Source organism: Ixodes scapularis, unplaced genomic scaffold (genome assembly GCF_016920785.2).
Source record: "Ixodes scapularis isolate PalLabHiFi unplaced genomic scaffold, ASM1692078v2 PGA_scaffold8__174_contigs__length_109621045, whole genome shotgun sequence".
Classification (NCBI taxonomy): domain Eukaryota; kingdom Metazoa; phylum Arthropoda; class Arachnida; order Ixodida; family Ixodidae; genus Ixodes; species Ixodes scapularis.
Window position 1 is genome coordinate 67,364,901 of NW_024609883.1, and position 19,894 is coordinate 67,384,794.

The following is a 19,894-nucleotide window of genomic DNA, read 5'->3' on the forward strand; positions in this document are numbered from 1 at the left end:
CCTATAACTTTTAAAATAAAGCGAAATTTGAGAAAAGAAAAGTTTCTTTAAATTACTACGTTCAATGCGCTCAGGTTCGGTCCAAATTAAAAACCAGTCAAAAAGTTATTGCAGGGCCACTTTAACGCTCCCAATGACGACAAACGAGCAAAAAACATGTCTTCAGCACGCTGCCGGCCAGCCTCTGCAACGCTCCAAAAGGTTAATTTTCCGTGTCCCAAGATGGTCGTCCGGCAGCCGCAATCACGGAACGGGGAAGCGCAATTTAGCAATTGTCGTAGAGATCAGTAAAAAAATATGGAACGCATACCCTCCTAGCATCCATCAGGTAGGGATAAGCATTCTGTGCTGTCTATATGCCCATCAATGTCAACACATGTAGCCATTTGCAGGCAGTCGCATCCTTTCGAAGATCAATCTGGCCTTCGTCAGGCACCAGCTTTCGCTCTCAGCACACAGCCACTGTTGGTGGGCTTCGAGGCTGCTCGCATCTTCACCCTCCACAGGCGGGGCAGCCCCGGTCTGTAAATGTAGAATATGAATATGGCAGGTATTATTTGATAACACTTTATGTTTTGGCCGTGTAAAGAAAATCTGCATTCCATTTTCTAACATATCTGTTATGAAATAACAAGGTCAGGTGGAATGGCTCGAGTTCGCTGACTGAAAGACAGAGGGCTTAGCCTGAACCAATATCCTAGCAGCCTTCGATATTGGTGTGGGGGGAGAGAAGGCTGAACCTCTAAAGATGTCTTCAAATGATTCTCTAATTGCTTAACTCCAAAGTTTCAGGCTGCTGCACTTCAATGTTCTGAACTTTTTCCAACATATATTTGCGCTGTCGCTAACCATGTTCCATTTGCCAATTTTTTACACGCCCCTTCTCCTCCAATCAGAACAGCACGAGAGTCCGCCGTGGACAGACTTGGCATCATCGTGTGTCATATGTCCCCGATGATTGCCCACTAAAGCCAAGGTTCGAGCACAAGCTCATAGCATCGCTAGATGGTCGCACTGCACGAACCCTCGTGCAGCCTGAGTATCTACTAGTACTGTTAAAAGCGAGCGAGTTGAAAATGAATACTTAAAATCGAAAGAATAAAGCGCGAGGGACAAGCACAGGACAACCGCGTTAAGCCTGGTTCAAACAGTTGCGTTTGACCGCGTTGCGGCTGCGAGAAACCAGGACATCCCTGCTGCTTATATCGCGTGCCAAGATGATTCTTTGAATTGGAATCCACGCTTCATACGAAGCACAGATGTGCCGGTGACTCGTTTTCGGTTCTAAACGCAACGCAGACAAACACACTCAAACGCAAGTGTCGGAACCGACCTTTACGGTACAGGCTCACAGTAAAGCTGTGAGCCCGAACCGTCTCGCACGTCTAGCCTTCGCTTTAGTACATCTCAGGATAAGAAGGAATGTATCATAATAGAACCGATGTTGTCTCACCATTCTGAGCAGAAGTGCGTGAGTAACCGATGCTATTTTCGTGGTCGCTTGCACGTAAACAACTTGTACACAACGCCGGCATTCCTCTGGCTTGAAAACAACTTGAGCGTTGGCTTGGCTTGGATGTCAGCTGCCCATTGTGCTTACTTGAACTTCACGAAATCTTCTAAATTGAGCAGGCTGCTTCTTGACTTCTGCTGTCGGCGCGTATGTCTGCAATTCGGCGGTTTCCGAGTTCGACGATTCGGAAATCATGGGTGTACCACCGCAACACCCTCTTAACACGATTTCGGTAGCCGTAGGGTGTAAAAAGGATGTACGAAGGGTGTAGGCCTTTCCGTACACCCTTGAATATTCAAAAATCATGTAAAAATGGTGTAGGAACGGTGTGAGCTCGGAAAAACACCCTTTTAACACGAACATGGGTGTTGAAATTTTTAGTGTGTAGGTGACTTGGACCATCACGGAGCCTAGCACCTTCAATTCCTGCTGGTTGTACATGCGAAGAAGTAGTTCACACGGTCGCAGCTTGTGCTTGGACAACCGCAGCTGACGCATAGTTCTCTCGTTGATCACGGAGCACACCGCCCCTGAGTCGACTTCCATCTCGAGAGGGTTCCCGTTCACTTCTACGACCACGCGGATAGCAGGTTCCTCGGCAGTCATTTGGAAGATGCCGAAAACATCCGCTGTTTCACTGTCGCGCCGCCGGCCGTTCTGGCGGCTGCCACCTGTAGGCCTAGGCGTCGGTGAGGACCGTTTCGCTTTTCGTCGACAAACTTTCACGATATGGCCCCGCTGCTTGCAAAAGTGGCACTGTGCGTGTCGAAAACGACACTCGTCTGGTGCGTGTGACCCTCCACAGCGAAAACACTTGCCAGCGTCTTGCTGTGACTTCGACGCAGTCCTTTCTCTTGCTGCCTCGGCATTAGGCTTAGCTCTCGGAGCCATTTGCTTACCAACACGACACACATCGCTGCTCTCTGCGGACGCCCCCCTGATCTTTTCTGTCTGGTGGTGTGCGTACTCTGCTGCTATCGCCTTCTCTTTGGCCACCGCGAAGGTTAGTTCCGGCTCGGAGAGAAGCCGTCGCTGAAGGGACTCTTCCCGGAGGCCGCAGACTAACCTGTCTCGGAGCATGTCGTCCAACGCTGGCCCGAAAGCGCCATGCTCCGACAGCCGACGAAGCTCGGCGATGTAGTCGGCGATACTTTCTCCTTGACGCTGGTCGCGCTTCCCGAACTGGAAACGCTGAACAATGGCGGACGGCCTCGGGTTGAAGTGGGCCGCCAGTCGCGAGACGATGTCGTCGTAGCTCGTCTCGGAAGGTAGAGCCGGTGAGCAGAGTGAACGAATGATGGCGTACGTTGCCGCCCCGCAGACCGTGCACAGGATTGCACGCTTCTTCTCGGCTGACTTGATCTCATTTGCGATAAAGTAGAACTCAAGTCTTTCGTGGTACAGTGGCCATGTTGCACCGGTGCTCGGTGCGAACTCTTCGATGCCGCCGAATGCCGGCGCCGCTGATGCCTTTGCTTCTGCCATGGCGCCGTGAACGGCGCTCTAGAAGGTCTTCCGCCGCAGGTTGACTCCACTTCGTCGCCAATGTTGTGTATTTAATCTTTACATAATATATACATTACAGCATACAGCGGGCACAACCGACCGGCTTGGGGCCAGAGCAGTCGAACGTCTCGTGCATGCGCGCGTGCACCAGTTCACCGGCATCCCTGGATATTCTCGGTTGCCAACACACAACACCTACATTCACAGGCTGCCATAAACATGTGCAGAGCCACTGAACTCGTACCACCACAAGATAGTTGCTGACATTTTTCACGTCACGTAGCAGTTCTTTCTTTAGTAGATATGCTCGCTTTTCCTTCACACATCTACTTTGCTTCAACAGCGCGTATTTGCTCTGCATTACAGGCAAATTAAAAAAAAAAAAAAATCCAGCTCGCACTACTCTATAATTTCAACGAGTTACTGTCACTTTTGAAACGACAATCTTTTTAATTTCTATGATAACCTTTACATTAAACACACGGGTGTTGAATGGAGGACAATTGTATCTTTACTATTTTTCTTGGTTATGGAGATGACGACCATCCACAAGATTGCACTGGCTAAATTTCTCGCCTACAGTGGGTAACAATGTTACCATGCTCCGTCAGACTAAACTCCTGCTGTCTAAACAACTAACGATTCATTTTAGGACACACTGTTCGTAGTTCATTGCAGGGCGTCGAAAAGTGTTTCTTAATACTGTCCGATGACTGACATGCAATTCCAGAAGCTTGGCGTGAAAAGGTAAAATATCTAATTGATACAATAAAATGCCATCAGCAACCAATTCAGATTTTATTGCGTGATTGACAGTAGCTACAAACCGAAACAAATGGTCAACTGAAGACATAGGTACTAAGCGTGAACTAACTTCGAAGTGGTAGAAACCCTGAAATTTTAACGTAAACTTACCACCAAGTTGTTAATGACAGAGTGGTGTTTGCGGAAAAGTGTTGGAGTCCTTCAGAACGGTGACGATCTCCTTCAGACCGATGATGATGGTGAGGAAGGTTCTGTTAGATTCTAGGTTCCGTCAACGCACCCCACGACGTCGAGCGCTTGTCGTGGTGGCGACAAAAGCCTTCTTTTGCACATGCCTCAGCTGCCTCGGTTCGGGGTTTCGTCGACCTAACCGTCTCTTCCCAGCCGGTTGACAGCGACACTCGCGACGGCCGTCACGGCTCTGATCACCATCCACTGGGCATTAGCTATGTGATCATCGGTGGCAACCGCGCTCTTGTAGTTCCCCGCTGCGAAAAATCTCCGTGCGATTCAATTAGTCTGCTGCTGCTCGACGATCATCATCTCTCATCGTCACCGTCTCTCGTCGCGCAGCTGGTCACACTGCGATCACACGGTGCTTTTCGACAAGTGGTATTGTCGTCAGAAACAGTCGTCGTGCATCGCGAAGGCTACCGGGCGCTCGCGGAAAACCCGTCATTCTACGCGTTAATCGAGCCATCGTTGCGCAACAAGCATCGCCGCCATTTTCTACGCTCTAGAATCCTGCCCAAAGCTTGTTCCCCTTCGTGCAATAGAAACAGAAGTTAAAAGCACGAGCACATCACCCCAAACGATGCTTGCACGAACGTTGGTTTGCACTGCGCAAGCGCGCCTGCTCGACAGGGACGTTGAAAGCCCGGAGCACGTTCTTGTAGCTCCTGCACCCGCACTAGCTTGCGCTCATAGTGAAACAGAGAGTAGGGTGTGTCGAGTAATACCGCAGTTAATCTAGTTGCGCGACTTCCGCTATGTGCTACGTAGGTCGGACGTGGTCATACGTCACTTTGTCGTCACGGTCCGAGCTCGAAGAGTGACAGTTACGGCAAACAGTTGCTTTCGTGTTTCGCGAACGTTCCCATGGGAACCGCGTGGAATTATCACGCGGGCTGTGGCCAATAGGAGCGCGCGGTTCGTAGGGGGGAGGAGTTTTCGAGAAACACGAACGTGACCGTTTGTGACCAGGATAGCACCCCTGTTCGTGCATCTCGCAGACTCTGAATCGTTCTTTTAGATTTCCTTTGAAAAATACACAAGCAGTTTACATTTGTCGTCCATACACGCGGACCGTGTGTGGACGTCAAATGTACCGGACGCTTTGCAGCAGATGTGCATGGGCGCGACCATAACTGACCTTCATTTTTTATTTCCTTTTATTCGGGTCGCTTCGCTTTACTACTGTGGTTACATGAGAAGCCAATGCTTTTCTAGACACCATGGTGTTCCTTTCACCGACGCAGGCTTTGTTTTCACTCATCATCGCTAGTTTTTGTGGCCCGGCCTCTTGGCAAGACACATGGTCAGTTATGGCGGCTCTAATTTACGCGTGAGCAAAGCGTCTATACGTCAACTCAAGTAGCCCTAGGTGTGCCAGCCACACAAGCCAGCGTGGAGCGGGCCTTCTGGGCGCTGACATATATTTTATCGTACCAGAGGTCTCGCATTTCACCGAGCACAGTTGATGACGTGCTGCTTCTGAGTTCATGCTCAGTGCCTTGATCATGATATCGTCCTCAACGCAATGAACATGATCTCAGAAGCAGTGTCGATTACGCGGATCCCTCCAGAGCTCTTGAATTATCTATTTTTGTGTAAAAAGAAATGTTAAATTCCTTTCCATTTTTTTTTTTTTTTTTAAACACAAATTGTTAGGCCCGCTTCAAACGGGGCAACTTTTCCAGCAATTTTGAGGTTGCTGGCGGGTTGTTCCCTAACTTTCCCTAGATCGACGCGAATTCTTGAGATCGGGTCCGGCTCGAACAAGCGAGCTACTCGGAGCAATTCGAAGACCGTTGAAGCGGCTGCAGCCAATCAGAGACGCGATATTTTCACGTGACACCCCTGTGGTGGTGATAATGACAGCTAAAGACTTAGTTCTGATTTGGAATGGATCGTTTTCGGAAATAAATAGTTTCAGAAAAATGAGTTAGTATTCTCAACGCCGTTCAAAGATATAAGAACGCGTTTGTAGCGCGTAGCTGGGCGTCTAAGTAGTGAAAAAAGAATCAAATTTAATCATGATGATGGCAAGTCGGAGCGATTCGGTTGCTGCGTGTGAACGCGGGCGGCCGGTGTTGCTGGTGTTGCGACGTCAAGTTGCTGGGTGAAATTGCTCCGTCTGAAGCGTGCCTTACGAGTTGTTACGGACCATTATTTGTTTCGTTCCGGAGCAGAAACGGAACTGAACTTATTTTGTATGGAACGCAAATGAAACCGGTACGAAAATACATTTTGTTCCAACACCCTGCTTTTACTTCATACGTTGTGTAAGTCATATTGTCAAAAGTCGTCTAAATCAATTTTACCACACCTTCCGAGCGAGCCCTGCGGCTTTGCGATAGTTATCGTACCAGCTCAAGGGCTCTGCAAGGGCCAGAAGAAGATTAAACATTGCGATGGCGAAAACGCCAGCCCCGCGTCGCCGTACACGACGACGGACGGCGTTCTTCCCCACGAACAACGGCGGTGCTTCTTCCAAGCGAGAGTACTACACATAGTTGCAACTCGTCAAGCTTCAAACAGCGTGCCCGTTCGCGGAGCGCGTTTCTTGGCGGTTGCATGGTTGGACACGGAGCCCGTTTCAAGCTTATGATGGACCGCAACGGACGCTACAAGCCGCAGGAGCCAATCCAGCGCATATGAACGTATCGCGTGGCCACGCGCCTCGTGCTTCGCTGTGTCCGTCCTAAAGGTGACGTGACGCTCACGCGGCATTGGATTAGCTCTGATAGCTCGTAGGGTTCTCTGCGGTCCATCGTAAGGAGAAACGGAGCAGGAACCTGAGTCAAAGGAGAGACGAGGAAGAGAGGTAACGAAGGGAGAAATGTATAAAAACAAACATCCAAGACAACACGCAGAGCAAGAAAAGAGAGAAAGTGAGGAACGTTTCTGCGCGCGCGCGTGGGGCCTGGGACGTGTCAGCCTGTCAGCGCCCGCGTTTACACTGTAGGCTTTTGTGGTTTGATTTTGCGGGGAGCAGGCGTTTTTTTCTTTTTCTCACACCACTCCGCTTGTGCGAAGTGGCGACATCTCGGCGATTTCACTGCCCGACCATTTTGTGTTTTTGATTTTTTGCATCTCTAAGACGAGCGCGCGAAGACTGCTGTGTTTCCAAACACGCTTGCTTTGCCCACACCGGGTGTGGGCACTGCGGAATCACAGCATCTCGTTTTTGCAAAGAAGAAGCCTCTGCATGTGCGCCGTGCTCAAGGCAGCGCCACCGCAGAGGGATGGCGTATACTTACCACGACTTCTTTCACCACTGCTGACCCCCTGTCGCCATTCTGCAGGTTGTTTCCTCCTATGTAGACTGCCGCAAAATCCAACTTTTTGAGAGGCAACCCGTCGATGTATTCCTTGAGAGCCTGAACCGTCGCTCCCGACAAGCTAAATGTGCACACTTGTATGCGCTCATCTAAAAACAAACGGTCGCGGCAAAGCCATTTCACTTGGCTGCTCCCGAAGATTGCGCCTTTCATCTTCGTCCGGACCTCAATGAAATGTTCTAAACCTCACTTCTCTGTATGCCAGGGTCGAACGCTAGAGCACGTCTTTTGAAAGCAATACACCACAAGTCTTTTTTACGGAACGTGCAGATGGTCTTCACCGGAAAAGAAAATTGTGGGGGAGCGGTTATTTGTACGTATTTTACTTGTTTTGATGTCTAGCATTCAACAATGCTGCGGAATGAACACCGTGAAAACTAACACCAAACAAAAACTAACCCAAAACAAACAAAAGAGCCAAAACCCGTGCAAACTCCGCGCGAGGTCTTTCCTTCTGTTTTTACTTTGCGCACGCGACCCAACGCTGCCCGGTGCCGCCAGCTCCCTGCAGACGGACTTTGCGGGCACTGAAAGTGAAGGGAAACAAAAGGAGGCAGACGCGCGCGTCTCCAACCGAGAAAAAGGAGGCAGGAGACTTTGAAGTTGAAGTTGAGCGCAGACGTCTCTGTCGAAGAGCGGGGGAGCGGACCCCGGACGGACGAGTTCACGCGAAGTTGGAGGGGAGGAAGGCGAAAGCAAATTCGCGCAACCTGCCGATCGCGGCATTTGCACCCGCAAATGAATGGGCTTGCCAACTTACAGACTAGCAAGACTTCACACCCAGTGAACCGAGCAAGTTAACCAGTTGATAAAAAAAAGTGAAATATTCAAAGTAAAATATTTTGCTCCGCGAAAGCGGTCGGTTTTGTACTAACAGCGACAAAGCGCATTTACTACGGCTGATCGAACGCCTTTATACCGAGGCTCATTTTAGCGAAAAGGGTACGGTTTATGGAAGCACGGTTTAGCGAGAGGTGTACGTTTTATCGAGGCCTCCGTTTGAGAACTGTTGTTTGTAGCGGCGGCAAGCTAGGCTTCCAATCAGACCGCGCTTGGCGCGCGCGCCCCTCACTGTCGCTGGGGGAAAATTTAATATAATCTCAAGCTTGAGCGTGCACTACCAATAGTTCACCGCCAAGGGTTCGGCAATCTAGGCTAATGAATCGGGGGGATATCGGGAACGGCTCGCCGGCTGCCGCTATTTTCTCTAAACTGCGATTGGATGAACTGATATCGATAAAACGGCGTTCGCTAAAAGGAGCTCTTCTAAACCGCATGCCTCCGCGACAAAACGGTAATCCGCGGAGGTAAGAGCGACGTTGAAATGCGCACATCTCTGTCCATTTGGGCTTTTGGCGTTTCATGTCATTGCCAATGGGCGACGCAGCGCAGGTAATGCTAACTGCCCCGTGCCGCGCGCTTTTTTTTTTTTTTTTCATTTCTTTCCGATTTTTTGAGGTGTGCGTGTGCTGCTTGTGTTGCTTGAAAAGTATGCCAATTATTGAGATTCTAAAAGCAAACGTCTCGCAAGATGAGGTAATCGAATAACACTGACATTATGTCAATGTGATAACCTTTATCTCCCTAGGTTTACCCCCGAAATTCCCAAAACGTCCTAGTACTTACACAAGATAATGACTTCGGAAGACATTTTAGGTATGCTTTGCAACTTTTTCTTTTACTTTACGAGCCACCTTGCGCATGTTAGTTTGGAACAATACAGGGGCGTGAACTCCAAAACGCCAAGTGATCAAGCGACAAATGCCTAACGTATAAATGCCGAAAAAGATATAAAAGTATGTCGTGCTGAAAAAAAAAAAAAAAAAAAAAACTCGTTTGTTTAAAGGTAACTTAGATCAATACATGGGGATTTAATTACCCATATGTAATTTGTTCGGGAAATTCATAATCTCGCGAAGAGAGTTTGTGCAATAAGAATTGTTTTTTTTTTTGTTTTTGTTTTTTTTATTTCCGCAGTTCAATATTGTAGCTTATCATCATGTATGTCAGCATAAATGGCATTCACCAACCAAAACAAAATCACCCTTTATTCCAACACATTGCTACATGTTAAAAAAAAAAAAAAAAAAATATATATATATATATATAGATCTCGAAAACAATTATAGCAAACAACGAAGACATTATTTATTTTATTTAATCTACGCGCTTCGACATGCTTTGCACAATGGGGAAGGGGCATATGCTAGAGGGTGTTCTCAGATAAGAACGGCCGACCATATCCGGTGACCATTTTTAGTTTTGACTAGAAAAATGCATCTTGCTGTCTCAATGCCCAGGAAAACGGAACCGGTCGTTGTTTTGTTGGTTTCTTTTCTTTTTTTTGTTTGTGTGTGTGTGTGTGGGGGGGGGGGGGGGGGGGGGGGAACGGAAGAGGAGTTGCCTTCAAAAAAAAAAAAAAAGTCAGAAACACCTGCTCAATCTGAAGCGGTTTTTGCGGATTTCAAAACATTGGCATTTCAGGGAACTTTCCCCCAAAATGTGTTGTGGCTACTGGCCCACAAATATTTACCGACAAAGTAAGTATGAGAATGGTTGAGCCAAAATATTTATCACGAAGTGTCGACGTCGTTATTTTGAAATAAGAAATCGCACAGACGACTGCACATTGAGCCATTCTGCCTAATACCCGTGCCACACGGGCAAGTTGAATGCCATTTACAACGAATGAGATTTGTGTGATCGGAGAATCAGCTCGCACTCTGTCGCGCGTGGAATGCGCCACGCCCGGAGTGTCGCCCGCTCATTGGCCGTTCGCTCAAATTTCATTCCTTGTAAATGGCATTTGAGTTGCCCGTGTGGCACGGGTATGAGTTTCATCTTTTTTTCTCCGCATTTATTGAAGACAGGATTTTCAAACTTTGTCAGCGTGTTGTCCTCTATTTGGCTAATCTTCGTGATAAATATTTTTGTCCTGGTTAGCGGCAAAAGTTCTCGAAAAACGCCCAAATAAAGGCATTTTCCTAAATGTGCATAATGTTGAAAATCAATTTAAAAAGAAAAGGCTATCTTCGATTTTTTTTTAAACTCTTCCAAGTTAACGCCAATGATATGCACTAACAGGATGTGCAAAAACACGTTGCATTATTTGTGTGTCTTTGAAGTTACAAAGCAAGAAACTGACTAAATGGAGGCTACCGCGGTTGCCATGAATGAGGCCTGTGCATACGCCTAGTTGACAATTTCATTATTTTTACACAGCGTAAAACTGCTCCCGGGTGGTCAGATTGACAGCACAGAGGTGGAGGGTACTTTTGAAGTGATAATTCGTGATACGTATTTTTTAGGGGCGAACCTCCTTAGGGGCTAGCCATGTCCGTATGTCCGTCCGCCGTCGGGTGCACGTGCTCCTGCTTGTGAGCTCACGCGCTCACGAGCACGTGCTCGTGTAGGGCAAAAAAAAAAAAAAACGCATCTCCACGTGGTGAATGATGTTGTTGGGGGCGAAGCTCTGGTGGTGGTTGTCTGCGTAGACCATAGAGATCGTACATACTAACTCTAGAGGAAAAGGTCCGCCCTTTCCCCATGCATTCTGGCTGCCGCAAGCGGCGGAGCATGCAGGCAGACCCTCGGGGTCCCACACATTGTTACCAACTGCCTTCGATTTCGCGAATATAATTATATCATCAGAGCAGTTTCATGAACTTCAACAATCCACGAACTTACCGGTGGAAAGATATTCGCGTTCCTTTCGAAGCTTTCTTTTTGCATAGCACGCAGATGTACGGCCTCGCATCAACGCTAAACTAAACCAGAGAACCGTCCTCCCAGGCGGGGCGCGAGTGGGCGCGCCTCAGGAATACGAAACCAAGCAAACACAAGATTTCCGAGATTTCAACAGAAGGAAAGTTAATGCAGCGTAATGAGTATACTGCTTTTTATAAGCGTTAGAATAGCTCAGAATTTAGTTTACAACGTTAAATTATCACTGTTTATATTGCTGAGAGTTTTCAGTCTTCGCGATTACCACTGCGACTGCCGTCCTTTAGCTGGCAACATTGGTTTCTTTCTCTCATGTTCTGTCGCTCTCTTTCGCGATCTTTCACTCGGGACCCAGGATGTAGGCCCTTGATGTAGGCGCGCGGGATTTGCCACTCCTCCTCACCCACCTTTACCCCACCTGGCGTAGACAATGAGCCGCAGCATGCCGAGCCTTTCGTTCGTTTTCATCCATGTCAGAAAGATAATGCGTGGTATCGAACGTGGTTATATACGCCTTTGAGCATTTGATCGCAGCGTGACATGGATGAAAACGAACGAAAGGCTGGGCATGCTGCGGCTCAGCGTCTACGCAGACAAGCACCACCAGATCTTCGCCTCAATCAACATCATTTACCACGTGGAGATGCGGTTGTTTTTTGTCCTTATTATTAGTACAAGAGTCACAAAAATGCGCAGAAGCTGGAGCAATCGCGAGACGCTAGCCTGTCGCACGCTTCGCAGTGCCCGTTTTCTACAGCGGGCGTGTAGCCTCTGTGCGCACGCCACGTAGGGGAAACGATCGGTGCGGCTCCGATGACAGGCGTTTGGGTAACACGATATAGGGCTCTAACACGATATTGAGGACAGGGCGCCGTACAACGGGGGCACCTTCGCGCGGCAATAGGGCCTCGTGGTGGGCCGCACACCGCACACCGTGAAGAGAATAAAAAGAAAAAGAAAAGAAAAGAAAGACTTTCGTTTGCTTGAGACTTTTTATGCTCCCTTTTCATCACATTTTTGTCTTAGACTCACTGTAGCCGCTTCGCACTAGACTGCCAGCAGGCCTGGGTGGAATCGTGCCTTTATTGTCCGAGTGGCTTGTTTGCAGACGCTATCGTTCTTGCTACCAGCAATTCGTGTCGCAGTGGGTTGATGCATGTATACACTGTCAGCAGTGCCAGAATTGAATTCCAGGCACGGGATGGAGGGAATCCCAGGCTGTGGTTTTCATTTCAACTGAACTCCTGAAAGTCAGCCCTTGCGAACCAATGCCACATTGGGTAATTTGGTGCTGAGGACGTCCTCCATAGCTGACGCACATTTGATATCTGATGTAGCCGGCCCTCGAAGGTTGTAAACAGTTGCATCATGGTGCTTGACGAGGCCTCCAATCCCATCGCAGGCGTTCTTACCTCCCAGTAGCGGAAACTTGTTACTTGGCCGACAGGTACTCGGTCTTAGCGAGCTCATGAAGTTCGTACCTATTCTTGAAGTAGCTTGCTCCGCCGTCACTGACCTGGATAAAATGTGCGTAGAAAGGAGCAACGTCCTCAGCCACTCGTGAATTTTCCCAAGGCCGTAGCATGTGCGGGAGGAATCGTGGCTGGTATCATCACTGATCGGAGCGCAGCTACAAGCCCTTTTTTTGGTTGTCACTACGCATGACGTCGCTTGTGAATATATTCTCTAATAATATATGGCAACCGAAGAGTTTGCGCCCTCTAATGGTTTCGCCTCCCCTTTTTTTCCACCAATCAACGCACTCCTTCTTGTGACGTGATCCTCTGGGTGACTAATTAATCAAGAACGCGAAGGATGCAGCTAAACTGCCTAAAACGTGGACTGGAAGGAAAATACGACGTTTCGGGGGAACGTCCTTCAAGTGATAGTTACGAAACACGGTGAGGAACAAGGAAAGGGTTGTATACGTGACAAGAAAAGGGGGCTATGCTTCTTACTCACCGATTTTTTGTTTCTTACAAGAAGATGGGCGTCCACCCGAAACTTCGTGTATTCCTTCCCGTCCACGTCCTGTTTATTGTTGCACAATATATCTTTTGTGATTACGTGCCCAAGCTCATTGTTCTCGGCAGCCCCATTCTCTTACACGCTGAGATAAACATCTGCTATCGGAGCCACTTCGGTTGATTCCTTTGCTTGGCGTACACGCCAACTACTGGAAACGTACCCTGCGAAGCGTGCGACAGGCTAGCGTCTCTGGATTGCTCCGGGTCATGCTGATTTTTTTTTTTTTAATCTTGTACAAAGAAAACATGACTTGCTCAAAATTATCACTTAGAAACTATCGCCCACCCGAGCGCTGTCCATCTGACCACCCCGGAGCACTTTTACGGGCTGTAAAAATTATGAACTTGTCAACTACGGGTGTGTATAATACACGCAAACAATGCAATGATATTTTTGCTCATCATGTTCATAGATATCATTGGCGTTAATTTGGAAGAGTTAAAAATATCTAAGATAGCAATTTTTTTTTTTAAATTGATTTGCAAAAGTATGCATATTTAGTAAAATGCCTCCATTTAAGCGTTTCTCGTAAACTTTTCTTGCTAATCAGGACAACAATATTTATAGTCAGATAGAGGACAACACGCTAGCAAAGTTTGAAAATCCGGGCTTGAATAAATGCGGAGAAAAAAAAAAGTTAAAACTTAGGCAGTATGGCTCAATGTGCCGTCGTCTGTGCGATTTTCTATTTCAAAATAACGACGTCAATACGTCGTGATAAATAATTTAGGTCAACCATCCCCATAGGGGCCAGTAGCCACAGCACATTTTGGGGGAGAGCTGCCTGAAATGCCAATTTTGCGAAATCCACAAACAACGCTTCAGATTGAGCAGGTGTTTCTGACTTTTTTTCTTGAAGGCAAGTTTGCTTTTTCCTAAAACAAAGACCGGTTCCGTTTTTCGGGGCATTGAGGCAGCAAGATGCATTTTTCTGGTCAAAATTAAAAACTGTCACCGGACACGGTCGGCCGTTCTTATTTGAAGACGGAGTCGTCTTAGAGAAAACTGCCGCGGCATAACATAACACAACTGCGTGTATATTTTACAAACAAATATCAGTAAGCTAGGTGGCTTCTGTACGTTTTATTTATGTAGAATACGCATGCACCATCACATTTTATTGCGTTCTTTTAGTGGGTAGAGGAAAATCGGACCCTTCACGTAACATATTTTTGTAGCTTTACTTTTTCGAGTACAAAAGAGGGATCTTAGTAGTCGAGGAGAAGTAATCAAACTTAGGAACGACTATAGAGACACGACAAGAAATGTAGAAACGAAAACTGGTGGTCAGTCAAGTGCAAAACAAGCACCCAGGAGACTTTATTCACATTGCGTGGTCGCATTTTAATATTGCAATTATGAAATTCATCTAAATTTGGAAAATAGACGCAAGTGGGAAACGTTCTCGATTGAAAGAACGCATGTTCTTCCTGTCCTCACTCAGAATACTGTAGCGGGACTTCGTCCTTCCTCCAAAACACCAACACAGTGAAGACCATAACGAGTTAATGTTTGAAAGGCCTGTGCATAGAATGATAACATCATGTCCCTTGATTGCAGATTAGCGCAGTCTTCAGGCACGAAACCGCCCAAGTTGAAGCACTGGAGGCGGTCACAAACTGGAGTCGATAAGACTGTTTGCCGAGCCGACCAAGTCTTGCGCTAGAATGTATAAATAGCAGATTGGTTAAAAGCAGAGTCAATAATTATGTTCAATGCAGGACACCAAGTAACAGTTGCGAGCTTTCATGAAAATTTCAAACTAGCTAATGATAGCGACGTACTTCGTCCCTCGAACACATCCGAATCTGGAAGCAATCTGTTTACAATAGATGTTATACGTTTATTCAGTGTGTGGTTCGCACCAACCTGAAGTACACAAAGTGACTCTCAGTTGATCGTGGCAATCGCACGATTTTGATAAAGTGAAAATGTACATCACTTGCGACAGAAATCATAACTGAATGGAGACGTCATAAAAAAAAAGTTCTTACCTCTTGATTTTGCTTCTCTTCGGGAAGGCTAGCCGACTGACATATCGCGACTGAAAAGTCTAGGCCTTCTCAACCAATAACGACCAAAACAAAGCGGTCGTGCGCGAACAGCCGTCACCGCCGGACGGACAACATATCGGCGTTCAGAGTTCTGCGAATCCTCCGGAGAAGTCACTCCCCGCGAACATTCACCGACCGCACTCCTCACCCCTCTAGCCCCTCAGGGCGACTGCCGACCGCGGCCCGCCCGCCGCCGCCGCCGTGAGCGACTCGGCACGAGCCTCACAAACCCGCCAATCCGCTGCGAGCATCGAATGCGACGTCATCACGTGTCGTTTACGTCACCCTACCGAAGGAGACGTGAAGCGCCGTCCGCGAATTTCTCGGGGCACGGAAGCACTGTGAAGGCTGTCACTAGCGGCGTTTTGGTTGCGTTTCGACTACACTGAAGGAAATGCAACTGTAACGAACCAAAATGTGGTTTACGTTCTTTCCCGAGGAGTTTTAAGGGACACGAGCTCTCATTTCGCTGCTAGACCCAGATACGTTACGCACTCATTCGCCTCGGAGGGAGAGCGTCTTTTCACGCCTTCGACGCGCGCGCCATCTGGAATCTTGAAAAGTTCCTATCGGAGATGAAAATCGAGGAGCGCTCCCTCTTAAAAGAGAGAAGTGCACTCTCCTCATAAGAATACGCAGCAGAAGTGCATTTACAAATGCGTTTCTTTTTAAAATATCTGCAATAAAGAGCTCCCAGTGTCCGAACTGCAACGATGAAGAAAGCATTTGCCACATCCTCTTCAACTGCGAAGAATATAGCGATCCACGTCAACGGTTCGTCACTGAGCTAGCCAGAATTGAACTTCGTGATCCAGACGACGAGGACATCATCTATCCAAGTGGTTCGGCCCGTCGCCGCCAAGTAATACAACACCTGCTACTGAACTTCCTCGACGAATCCGGTGTCGCAAACCGCCTGTGAAATAACTCGAGATTAACTCTTAGCGCGTTCACGTCTTTATTTTATTTTTCTCTATTTTCCTTCCCCCTTTCTTTATCCCCCTTTTTTCCTTTCTCTCTGCTTCTTTTTATGGGGAACCAGTTCAGCATTCCCGCTAGAACAACCTCCCCTGCTTCTCTCACGCTACCTCTCTCTCTCTCCTGGATGTTCCAAGAGAGTACAATTATTTTTCAATGTCCCCAAGCACCGAGGCCGCGTGTGATGCCGTACATCTTTGTACCGCCATCAGACGCAATGTCAGTGCTTGGATGCAATTGGAAAAAAATAATATGACTGTCTTCAAACACGCAAGTAGAGCAACATAATTGTAAGAGATCTGGGGATGTAAGCATTAGTGATAAGTTATTGCATGCACAGTGCCAAAGACGCTCATATTCGCTGAGGAACGCTTTCAGTGCGATGATGCTCCATAACGATCTCGGTGCAACTGGTTTTAATGACCCTTTCGATGCTCTGAAACTTTGGAAGAGACCAAACTGGCGATCTCCGTGACAGCCGACAGCGATGAGCCAATCGCCTTGAGAGGTTTTGTCGCCTGTATGTTGGTATTTGTTTGTGTCAGGCTAGCAAGTGGGAAGGCAATGGCTCTACCTCCCAGATCCAGTGACTTTAGTGGTGGTGTGCCCCAGGGGAGTAGGACTTCATGGTTTTGTTGGTTCCAGCGATCGACTTTTTTTGTGATAGCAGTTAGTGGCACACCACTTCGCGGGTTTCGCGCCGTCGACCGCGCTCCCTATCGACGCGGGACATTTTTCGCACTCGGCGAATGGACGACGACGACGACACTGCTACTGGTGATACATTTTCGTGTCAATCCTTGATGTCCTCAGTTAACCGGTAAATTACGCCTTTTTTCATCTTATATTCTTCGATACTCACCAGCAGAAAGGCGTCGAAGCTGCACGCGCAAAGAGCACCATTCCTAGATTCCAGAAAATCAACAAAATGTCCTCGGAAGTACCAGACCCATTGAGCCGTCCCCTCTTGGAAAAAGACGAAGCACAATCTTCGGAATCGTTCAAGGACAGATTTGGTGTATTTACATGAAGAACGGGTTACAGAAATCAGCCCAGTTGGAACACGGCTGCATGCTATCGCTAGGGTAGGCAGTAAGTCAAGCACATCACGCGATAGTCTCGCGCGCACGCAGGACCTCATGGCACGAGTACCTGAAACACACATAGCATTTCTCCCGGCGTAATTGAAGGAACCAAAGGAAAAAAACAGCACTGCAAACAATGTCGAAACGTTATGCGTCGTATTTGTCTGGAGGACGACGATGTGTCGTGGGGTAGCGCTGTTGCGCTGCGGGATTGTCAATTGCCGTCTGTGGGATGGTTGCAAACTCACTGACCACAGGCTCGTCAACGCAGTTTTCTGGGTCCCTCAGGTTCGGCAGGAATCCGTCCGTTTTGCCTTGCACCGTATTTTTATGATGCTGTAGCATCTGGTCTTGGTGATGACGAACGATATATGTGCCCCGAGCCGTTGTGACTTCAACCTGGAACGATACTGGGTCAGATTGCTTCAAAATCATGCCGGGAACCCACTTCTCAGAGCCTCTATAGTTCCTAACGAGAACATCGTCGTTCACACTAAAATCCTTGTCCGTGCCTTTCGCTGCGAAGTCTGGACGAACTGTTGATATCCTACTCTTCCCCCAACGGAAGGCTTTATGACATTGAGTCTTGTGCGAAGTTTTCTGCCTAAGAACAAACTAGCAGGTGTTCTTTTTGTCGTCGTGTGAGCGGTATTGCGGTACATCAAAAGAAACGTCAACTCCAGCGAGTCTTCCGGTCGTCCTTTTCAGAGAGCAGACTTCAACGTCTGAACAAGCCTCTCCGCGAGGCCATTAGTACTCGGATGATAGGCCGCGCTCAAGATGTGACTACCTCCTTCATTCTTGATAAAAGTCTTGAATTCTGTTGAGACGAACTAGGGACCGTTGTCTGTAATAGTGGTCTCCGGTACGCCAAAACGGTAAAACAAGTTCTGAAGACGTTGGATCGTATGTTGTGATGTCGTCTTGTCCATCACTTTACCTCGGGCCACTTTGAGTGCATGTGCATCTAGGGCGACCAAAAACATCTTCCCCTTGATTGGACCCGCGAAATCCAAGTGTACCCTTTGCCAGGGCGATGTTGCCATGCCAAAGGGTGGAGGGGTGCGGGAACTGGCTCGTTCTGCTGTTGATAGCATTCTTGACATGTCCTCACTTGCTCTTTGTGGTCATTGTCAATCGACGGCCACCAGATATAGCTCCTGGCTAGTTCTCTGCTTTTGACAATACCTGGATGACTCCGATGTATCTCCTCAAGAGTACGCAGTTTTGGTGGTACGACTACCCTTACCACATACATCAGACACCCTTGATGCACAGTGAGCTCCAGACGTCTGTCAAAGAAAGGCTTAATTTTCTTGTCAGTGATGAACGATGGCCAGCCCAAGCTTGTCAAGTCGAGTACTTTGCTCAACAGAGTCGTCCCCTGTGGCACGAGCAATGTCACGGCTGGTGACAGGTAGCGTATCTAGACGCAGTGAATAGAAAGTTTCGTTTCCTTGGGTAGATTCATCTTCCACAATGTCAAGTGGCAATCTTGACAAACAGTCTGCTTCAGCGTTGTTACTTGATTTCTTGAACTGGAGCGAGTGACTGTACGTAGACAGCGTCACTGCCCAGCGCTGCATCCGTGCAGCCAAGCAGGCAGCCAAGAGTACTAAGCGCTTTTTCGTTTATTATGCGGTACCAAAACTTTTCCATACCACGACTTTGTTTCCTATTTGTAAAAGGCCTTATACAGAATATGGGTAGATGGTCACGGGCGGCGGAGAAAAGCTCACCGGAGAAAAGCTCGCCGAAAAACCGGCAGATGCGGAAAAAAGCTCACTGATCTTTTTTTAACTTAGTGGGTTCCGCGTTTATTGTGGCAATTTAACACAATTTGCATTTGTCACTTCATTAAAATATGTCCTCTTTTTTTTGTGATATTCTTGAAGTTCATTGGGCATATTTACTAATTCGTCAGAAATTAGTAATCACCCATTCTCTATGTCAATGAAGCCGCAAGTATAAAATGAGAACATCGTACACCGGTAAAAAAGACAACAATTTATTGACAGTGCGACGTCGGTAGCTCTGTCAAATAAAGATGTCTGTTCTTTGCGAGCTAATATGAATAGCGGTGTGTGAACCGTTTATGCTCCAAATATTGTGTAGTGCCTAATAGATAAGTAGGTGTTTCTTCATTTAATCAGTGTCGGCTACGCTGTTTTCTTTCTGCTAATTTCAGTAGCAAAACTTTAGTTGCGAGAACAACTTCGTCCTGCCGTATTTGTTGTCTTCACTCCGTCATCGTCGTTTGAGCGGTTTTCATCATGTATAACCTTTACCAACTCGCCCTATTCGCTACCTTACAGAACACTACTTCTTATACAGGTCACGAGTAACAACAGTACCAGTGTGCAGCTCTGAAGGTTATGGGGGGCTCACCGTAGAAGGGCACTATCACACAAAGGCAACGTGTGGGAACACCAGCACGAATGGCTAGAAAACGTGCATGTCCGTGGAAGAAAGAAATCTCGATATCCTACTGACTGTTTTATCCTGTTGTTAACAAGAGCTTCAAAGAGAATTTCAGGCACCGCGTTGTTGCGCATGCACTTTCGGATTTTCGGCATTTACAGTTTTGATTCTTAGGTTTTAGGCAGACAATATTCAGTTTTCAAACTTTCTCCTGTTCTTTAAGTTCATAAAGATTTCAGTTAGGGTTTCGTTGCCTTG

General features: G+C 47.5%; 1 pseudogene; it reads right to left on the reverse strand.

Annotated features, from left to right (window-relative positions):
* The window catches only part of LOC121833601, a 36,319-nt pseudogene extending 19,286 nt beyond the window's left edge, over positions 1–17,033 (reverse strand).
* Positions 17,034–19,894: the final 2,861 nt, after the last annotated feature.